Below are 8939 nucleotides of genomic sequence, written 5' to 3' on the forward strand. Positions count from 1 at the left end.
TTTCCATGTATACAGTCATTGCAGAGTTGCTTTACTCTTCATCTCTGCCTCCACTTGGAGAGGAAATGATTCAGAGGACACTGAGACAGTGTTTCTTCTAAAGCCATCTACCCATCATCACATCAGCTCTGAAGTCAGCTTCGTGTTTCCTGCCAAACTCAATGAGCTCAATTTCCATATCATTTTCCAGGGCTCTGGAAGAAGCTGTCACGACCTACAAACAGGCCAGGAGAATCGCAGAATAATAGAATGACAAAGTCGGAAAGGACCTCGGGGGCCCGCCAGCCCCATTCCACCCCTTGTTTTAAGGATGAAAAACTTGATGAGTCTTGAGGTTAATACCTTGCTGAATGTCTCACCATGAGTTAGTGACAGAGATAAATGAGCCCAGACTGTCATCACACATCCCTGATTAACACTTAGGAAAACCTTTTAATTTACAGAATGCCTCTTCCATATATGTCTTATTTAACACTCATTAGAGTTATTTGAATTGTTTATTATTTTCATCTCCATGAACAGGAAAACTAATCTGAAGTTCAAAAAGATTAAGTAACTTTTTCTGAGATCATATCTCAAGGAGATAGCAGAACAGAGATCTATATTCCAGTTGTTTCTATTTATTTATTTGTGTTTATTTCCCTTGTCATCCATCCAGTCAGGGATGATCTGTCTTCTTTTATCAAATTTTAATTAAAAGAAAAAGCAAGGAAATGTATCCATAAATTAGACCCTGACAATTTAAATAGATAAAAATTCTGTCATAAAATTGGTACTTTAAATTTACAATAAATAGGCTTGTATCTGATTTCTACAGAAGCATGACTTTTAGAAATAAGTGTATCCTAGTGAATAAATACTGACATATTTGCTTCTGATTTGGCTTCTGTGGGAATAAAAATTAATATGATTTTATTAATAAAACTGGTGACTTTGGTTGAAAAATAATAATTGTTATTTGAGATAACATTGAAAATACTGATAAGAGAAAAGTAAAAATTACCTATCATAACTCTACAATCTGGAGGTAACATTTGGTATATAAGCTTTCAGATTCTTAAAATTTTTTTACACATATGTATAATCTTTTAAACAAAAAAATGTGATTAAACTATATAGACTATACTAAAAATAAATACATTTTGAGCATTTTCTATACAAATACATACATAGACTCATTTTTAATCACTGCTTAGTATATATTTTATGGATACAAACATTTAATTTGCTTTTGCTAACATTTTAAGTTATTTCAAATTTGACATTATTATAAATCACGCTGCAGATGAACATCCTTGTTTATAGATATTTGCACATTCTGATGATTTCCTCAGAATATCTTTCTAGAGTTAAGTTGCCAAGCCACAGAGAACACATATTTTTAGAACTTTTTATACCTCATGGCAAACTTTCTTCCAGGTTTGAAAGGGATGATATTCTTTCTATTACAACACTGTTTTAATAATGTCTGATTTTCCTGTCCAATTACTATTTTCTGAGTTTAAGGGAATAGTTGTGATTCACCTTAGCAATATTTACCACTAATGAGTTTAGGAAACAAAGCAAAACTCTTACATGTCAGCTTAATTCAGATATTCTGCCTTCTAGAAAATTATAAAAAGACTACTAATTTCTGTATTCAGGTACACTATGAATATGCCTAGTAAAAGGGTTAAAACCATGGTTTCCAGATAGAGGAAGACTCTCCTGGACCACCCTTACTAGGGATGCGATCATCAACATTATAGCATGGCCATTTAAAGCCCAGATTCTAAAGCAAGACTACCTGCATTCAAATGCAGGCTCTATTACTTACAGGCTGTGTGGCATCTGCAATTACTAACTTTCTGTGTGCCTGTTTCTTTACCTTTAAATGGGAACAATAGCCCCTAATGTACAGTGTTGTATGAGGCTTAAATGAGTTACATAGGACAAAGTTTTTAAATAGTGCTTGACATAAAAATGCTAAATAAATGTTACCCCTTATTGTTGTTAATGTTGTTAATGTTGTTATTGTCATCAAGCTGTAACAATGATTATTAAAAACCTAATATGTAGTAGATATTCAAAAATATTTGTTGAAAGAATAATAAAGGATTGGTGAGCCTGACCAGACAGTGCTGCAGTGTATAGAGTGTTGGTCTGGGATGCTGAAGACCCAGGTTTGAAACCCTGAGGTTGTCGGCTTGAGCAGGGGTTCACCAGCTTGAGCAGGGGATCATAGATATGACCTCTTGGTTGCTGGCTTGAGCCCAAAGGTCATTGGCTTGAAGCCCAAAGTTGCTGGCTGGAGCAAGTGATCACTGACTCGGTTGAAGCCCCCTTCCTCCCAGTCAAGGGACATATGAGGAAGCAGTCAATGAACAAGTAAGGTGCTGCAACTGTAAGTTGATGCTTCTTATCTCTCTCCTTTCTTGTCCATCTGTCCCTCTCTCTCTCACTAAAAAAAAATAATAAAATAATAATAATTGGTAAATACAACTAGAAAGAAAGTTAGTGCCTGAGACAAAGATTTGGGAGCCACCTACAGAGCAATGGTAGGTGAAATTGGTAAGTGACTAAACGGTACAGCAAAGTAAGTTATGAAATGAAAACCTTGATTGGGGAAATTCTACTCATACCTGCTATCCAGAAGAAGAAAGTTTGTAAAAGAGATAGACATGGAGGTGGAGTGTCCATGAAATAGTTGAAAAACCAGGACAGCCAGCAGAGCAGCCTCATGTGGTTTGAGCAGTGGGTTTAATTTGGGGAGACAAAGATGAAAAACAATAGATGAGCGGGAATAAGGATCCCTTTGCTCCCACCCTTAACTAGAATTTAGAAGTAACCTGAAATACTGGCTATAAAGACTGAAAAATCAGCAAAGAGCTAAAGTATGCCTTTTTTCAGATAATATAATATTTGCATTTTTTTTCTAGAGCTACCCTATCCAGCATGCTAGCCACTACTACTTGATTAAAATTAAATATAATTTTAAATTCATAAGCGCTAGCCATATTTCAACTCTTTGATAGCCACATGTGGCTGGTGGCTACCATGTTGGATAACCCTGAGTTAAATATTTCCATCATTTCAAAAAGTTCTATTGGACCATGATGCTTTCTCTGACCCAAAAGAGTAAATGGCGTGGGGTTATCAGACACCCTGGGAACAAGAAAACTGGGATTTGGGGTATGGCTTTTATATCCTGGCTCTTTATTCCTGAGACCAGATATCAGTCAGGTCTCAGTCGGAAACAGACACTACACACAGATTGGATAACATGAGGACAGTTTAGTAATAGGTTCCCCCTGGTTGGACCAAAAAAGAAGTCAAAGGGTGAGAAAAACTGTTAATGTAATCCACTAAGATTGGATATGGAAGGATGAACCATGGATGTACAGGGTCAGGTGAAAGACTTCCAGCACAAGTTCCCTGGCAACTAAATATTCCTTTTGCTCTCTTGCCCCGAGGTCTTTGATCTGTTGAGGGAAGCATGAAATAGAATTCTTGCTCTTCTCTCTAGGTAGTCTAATCTTGTGATTCTGTCTTCTTGCAAAAAGGCTTTGGGAAGCTTTTTATTGACATTTCCCCCACATTGGAAACACACAGTTTAAGTTGTACCTGAGTGGATTTCATTTTATTCTTGGAGAGTCTGGCTTTTTTTATATATATATTAGAAAATTACCTATCAGTTAGGCATTAAAATATACAAAACAAATCGTAACCAGGTTTGGGCTTAGCCTCAGATGACCGGGGGTGGGGTTGAGGCAGAGGAAGGGGAGAAAACCCTCTTGGGTACACAAGTGGATTTGAGGCACAGAGCCTTGTTTTTCTCAGGGATGAAAGAAATGTGGAGTCAAGTAGAGAAAAATCTGTTTCTCTTTTGATGTCTGTATATAGTCACCAGGCAGCTTTGCTTTTTGAATGTTAGATTGGGAGAGAATTATTACTCCTTTGGTTATTGAACTTGGTCTTCTCACAGGCAAGCAGTTTCTCACTACTGGTATTTTTCTAAGTGATTCAAGACGATTCAAAAAGAATTATTATTCCAAAAAAAGACCACCTCCCAACCCATACCCAACTAAAATTGTGTGGTAGACATCAATATCATTATTATTATTATTTATTATTGTTACCCTATTTTGGAGATGTGAAAACTGATACTCAGGGAAACTTGGTAAACTTGGTCTGGATCACAAAATTCATTGGTCCTGGGACACTCAAAGCCTTCCAATAAAAAGCTGGTGCTTTTCCACTAAACATTTTCTGGCATATATAAAAACAAATATTCTTCTTGCTTTGCTTTAATTATAATTGTAGGGAACATATACACACATGAAACAATGAGATAGTATTTTATACATTTAAATATACGGAGGACTCACCATACTTTTTAAGCAAATTTATTTTCTTTCCCTTCAAACTTGTCTATCTTTCCATATTTCCAGTCTTGGTTGCCTCCATAATCTTCTGAGTTACACGAACTAGAAATCAGAGAGTCATCCAACATTTTCCCCTCTTTCTCAATTCCTACATCTGCCCATCCTCCAAGTCCTAAAGCTTGTTAAAGACCTATCCTCTTCTCTCCATCCCCTCTCCTGTGTTTAATTTAGATATTCTTCATTTCTTACCATAACTATTTTATAATATTTTCACTGTTCTCTCTGAATCTTAATCTGATCCCTTTTCTGTCATGGTCTCTTGGAGCTACATTTGAGCACACCATTTCCTTTACCATAAAACTAATTCCTAAACTCCAGCTATCTTAATGTTGGTTATATTATTTTCATCATAACTGCAGGTTATCTATACCCAAAGATGATTCAGCTATTATGCAGTAATTCGGCCACAGTATTAAATAATATAAAATGACTCACTCTTCATAATTTGCCTGTTCTAAGCAATAATAACTGAAACCACAGGTTAGAATATGCTGGTTGCATAATGTTTTTATATGAGACTCATTGAAATAAATATACAAGTACTAACTTTTTAAAAGGGTTATTCACATACCACCTAAAACTATTTTAGAGTAGATCTTTCACCGTTTAGGAAACGCAGGACTTTAAAATAAAAGCTTGGCTCCTTAATGTGATAGGAAGACCCAGTAGAATCAATTATTCATGTGATCTCTTATATGGTATTTTTTTTCTGTTTGTAATTCTAGGTAATTATATATTCTAACAACTAGTGTAGGTCCTGGTACAGAGTAGATAATAAATTTTTAGTGAATAAGCAAATGAAAGTAACCTATCTTTCCTACTAGATGTTAAGTTTCTTTAATCAAGGCTCAATATATTGGTCATTTAAACCACTTCCCCCTGCCCCGAACATTGTATACATAAAAAGTGTTTGTTGAAGTGAAGTGCTAGAATGTATGTAGATAAAATACATCACTGGTAATAAGAAAAATGAAGGAGCAGTATGGACCAGTGGTTGAAATAGAGATAGTGTGACTCAAGGGTGTGTCTTGAATTAAGAGTGAACAGAGAGAAGAGACAGGAAATTCCAGTCTGTGGAATAGTGGGCCAACCATGACTGAGTAGACCAGAGTAGATAGAGTATATTTGAGAGGAGCTTTCTGTGTATTACAGAATTTAACCTTGCTCAAAGAGTGGTCTGAAATTTGCCCTTGCTTCTAATAGGAAGTCTCTGGGCACTTGGAATCTCATGCCTTCTGGAAATGTCTCTATTTGCCTTTGGGCCTTGGGTCACACTAGAGAGTCTAACAGTGAGATTTAGAGTGTGGACTTTGGGTCACACAATGTCAGCACATCCCCAGAAGGGTTATTGACTAAGATCAGCCACATGGGCACTCAATCGTGCATACAGGTGATGGGTGCACAGTAAAAACTGTGGACACTGATGGTCAGTGGGGTCCCCTGGCTGGCAGTACTCTGTCGGTGTTGTCACATGTTGGCAGCGGGAGAATACTGCTGCCCTGACTCCACGGGAAGAGGACAATTTCAAGCTACATGTTTGCAACCTTCCTCGACTCTGCCCTACGTGCCTAATACCTTGGCTGATTTTTAATCCATATCCTTCAGCTGTAACAGAACTATAATAGTAACTGTAAATAGAACTGCCTTCAGTGTGTTCTATGAGTCCTTGTAGTAAATCATTGTACCTGGGGATGATTTTGAGAACCCTTTGAGCTTGCAGTTGGTGTCAGAAGTGAGGGAAGTCTTGGTTATACTTCTCTCTAACTTTGTAATTGGCTAACTTTCCCACTCTAACCCAGTTTACATACATTATTTCTAAAAACAGAATAGCCTGTGGAACCCCACTTTCTGGAGCAGATGTCAAAGGAGTTGCTATAGTTGCCCAGGATCACAGTCTTTGTATGTTGCTGGCTGTCCTGAGGCCTAGGGCTATGCAGAGCACCCCCAGAAAACCACATTGCTGCTAAGATGCTCTCTGAGAGGAAGGAAACAGTGTAACATTTTTTTTTGAACACTTACTGAATGTGGCCTTTCCAGCTCTTTCATGGCATTTCATTTAATCCTGCAATCACTTTCAGAGATAGGTATTTGCCCCTTTTACGGGCAAAGAAAATAGGCTTAGAACAATCAGGAGCTAGCCCAAGGCCACACAGTGAGTGTAAGGCAGAGCTGGGGTTAGAAACTCAGCAGAAGTTCAACTTGACCCTTCAATACTAAGGATATAATGTGGGGGGCTTGAGCAGGGCAGGCTTTTAACCAACGGAGCGTTGAAGGAAGATGCGGCGTGGGTGTGGAGAAGGGAGAAGAGCAGGTGCTGGGAAGGGGCTGAAAGATGAATAGAGCCATGAACGGCTGGGCTCCACCCAGGCTGCTAGAGCTACTGTGTGGATACAATTCAACTTCACACAGCCCTGGCCTTTTAGGTCAGTTCTACAAAAACGAACCTCCTGGACCATTGCTCTCGGCCACACCTCTTTAAATAGCGAAGAGAAAGAAACATCCTTCTGTGTTTAGATTTTTTAAAAAAGCGATTTCATTTGAAGTCACTCGTGATTTTGCCTGTCAAAGACAAGTTTCTCAGAACTAGCAGGAAAAAAATGAATAAAACCTAGAGAAGATCACTAAAGAACTCTAAAGCATGAAAGTGTTTCAGTGGTATCTGTGAAGAGAAATAAATATAAGTCCCGGTAACCTCTGCCAAGCTGGAGTTAAACCAACTCACTTCATGAGATACAATTTCTTGCTTTGAAGTACTTTACACACAATATAGTAACTGGCAAACAGCATAGGGGATGGGAAAGCTGCCATGATAATGTAATAGCTAATGTATGTGAATCCGTAACTCTGTTGTGTGCCCATCTTGCATTAGCTCAGGTAGTAATCACGGTAACCATGTGTGTGAGGCAGGTGTGTTTAGACCCACCCAGCCATTCCTGCACAAGGGTGATGAAATCATCAATGTGTAATTTGTTGTTTTCCTAGAATATAAATGCTATAAAAGCATAGAGCTGATCTGTCTCACTGATAAATTCCCTCATATTTATATGTCTTAAACCTGACTGGTAGATTGCAGCCTCAAGTTCAAACTCAGTTCTCTTGACTCACAGGTAAAGTTTCAGACAATGCATTGCGATAATCATTCAGGTCGCTTGAAACTGGCCCTTTAGCTAAGTCCACAGTTGGCCCTGGTCTTACTTGCCTAACCAATCTGGATCTCAGTTTTCTATATATGAAATGAAGTGCTTGGAAGTAAGGACTGCCGAGGCCCCTGAGTCTTTGTGAAGATATACATCTCTTTAAGAGAAGCAAAGCCTGTCTGTGTGATATTGGCCATGATACACACATGCGTCTTCGAATATTTTGATTCTTTTTTCCTTCTTGGCTAGGGAATTCAATAAATCCAGGAAAATTAGACATCTGTTCCCATTGGTGGATTTTTCTGGAAATACGACCTGTCTTTTTGTTCTGATTCTGTGATTTCCTGATGATATTGTGCAACTCTGCCTTTTAAATTCTCTATCTGTCAATAATAATAATATGATAAGTTTCTAAGTTACAAACATCTGACTTACATGCAGCTCATACTTATGAACGGAGCACAATAAGGGCTATTGGTAATCAATTGCAGTTGGACATCAGTGCAAATGATATGATAGAATGACCCGGCTACCATGGCAAAGAACTAACCAGTGAAGACCTTATGGAACTAGAGCGGGGATGATAGTATTTAGGGAAGAAAACCGGGACCTAGAAACTCCAGAACCAAAAACGATTTCTACAGAAGGGTTAGCTGATACTTTTTGTTTCATTGAAGCAAGAATGGCAAAGATAGAAGAGCAAGATCCTGATACAGGGAGAGGTTCAGCCGAGTTTACTGGACAGCTACCAAAGGCCTGAGATGCTATAGGGTCATTTAGGATGAGAAAAAAAAAAAAGCTCTCTACAAATGTCCCGTGATGCCTACTTCAAGAAACGGACTCAAGCAGCTGAATCAAACCCTGACTCTCAAACACTGGTCTCGTCCTCTCTGACAAATCCCTCATCTTCTGCATCATCCAAGATTATTTAAAGTTGTATTTGAAAATGTTTAAGTATTTATATGCACAGAAAAGAAAAAATAAATACTATGTTAAGACAAACATCTGTTCCAACTTACATACGAATTCAACTTAAGAACAAACCTAGAGAACCTGTCTCATTCATAACCTGGGGACTGCCTATAATAACACTACTACTAATAAAAAAATAATAAAATTGAATATTCACGGAGTACCAGTGCTATAGACTGAATGTGTCTCCCTCAGTTTCATACAGTAAAATTGAAGGCGCTAAGTAGTGGCATTCTGAAGATGGAGGCTTTGGGAGGTGGTTAAGTCATAAGGGTAGAGCTGTCATGAATGCGATAATTGCCCCTATTAAACAGGCCTCAGAGAATTCCCTTCTTCCTTCTGCCTTGTGAGGATACAGTGAAAACACACACACACACACACACACACACACACACACACATTTATA

Source organism: Saccopteryx bilineata, chromosome 1 (assembly GCF_036850765.1).
Source record: "Saccopteryx bilineata isolate mSacBil1 chromosome 1, mSacBil1_pri_phased_curated, whole genome shotgun sequence".
Taxonomy (NCBI): Eukaryota; Metazoa; Chordata; class Mammalia; order Chiroptera; family Emballonuridae; genus Saccopteryx; species Saccopteryx bilineata.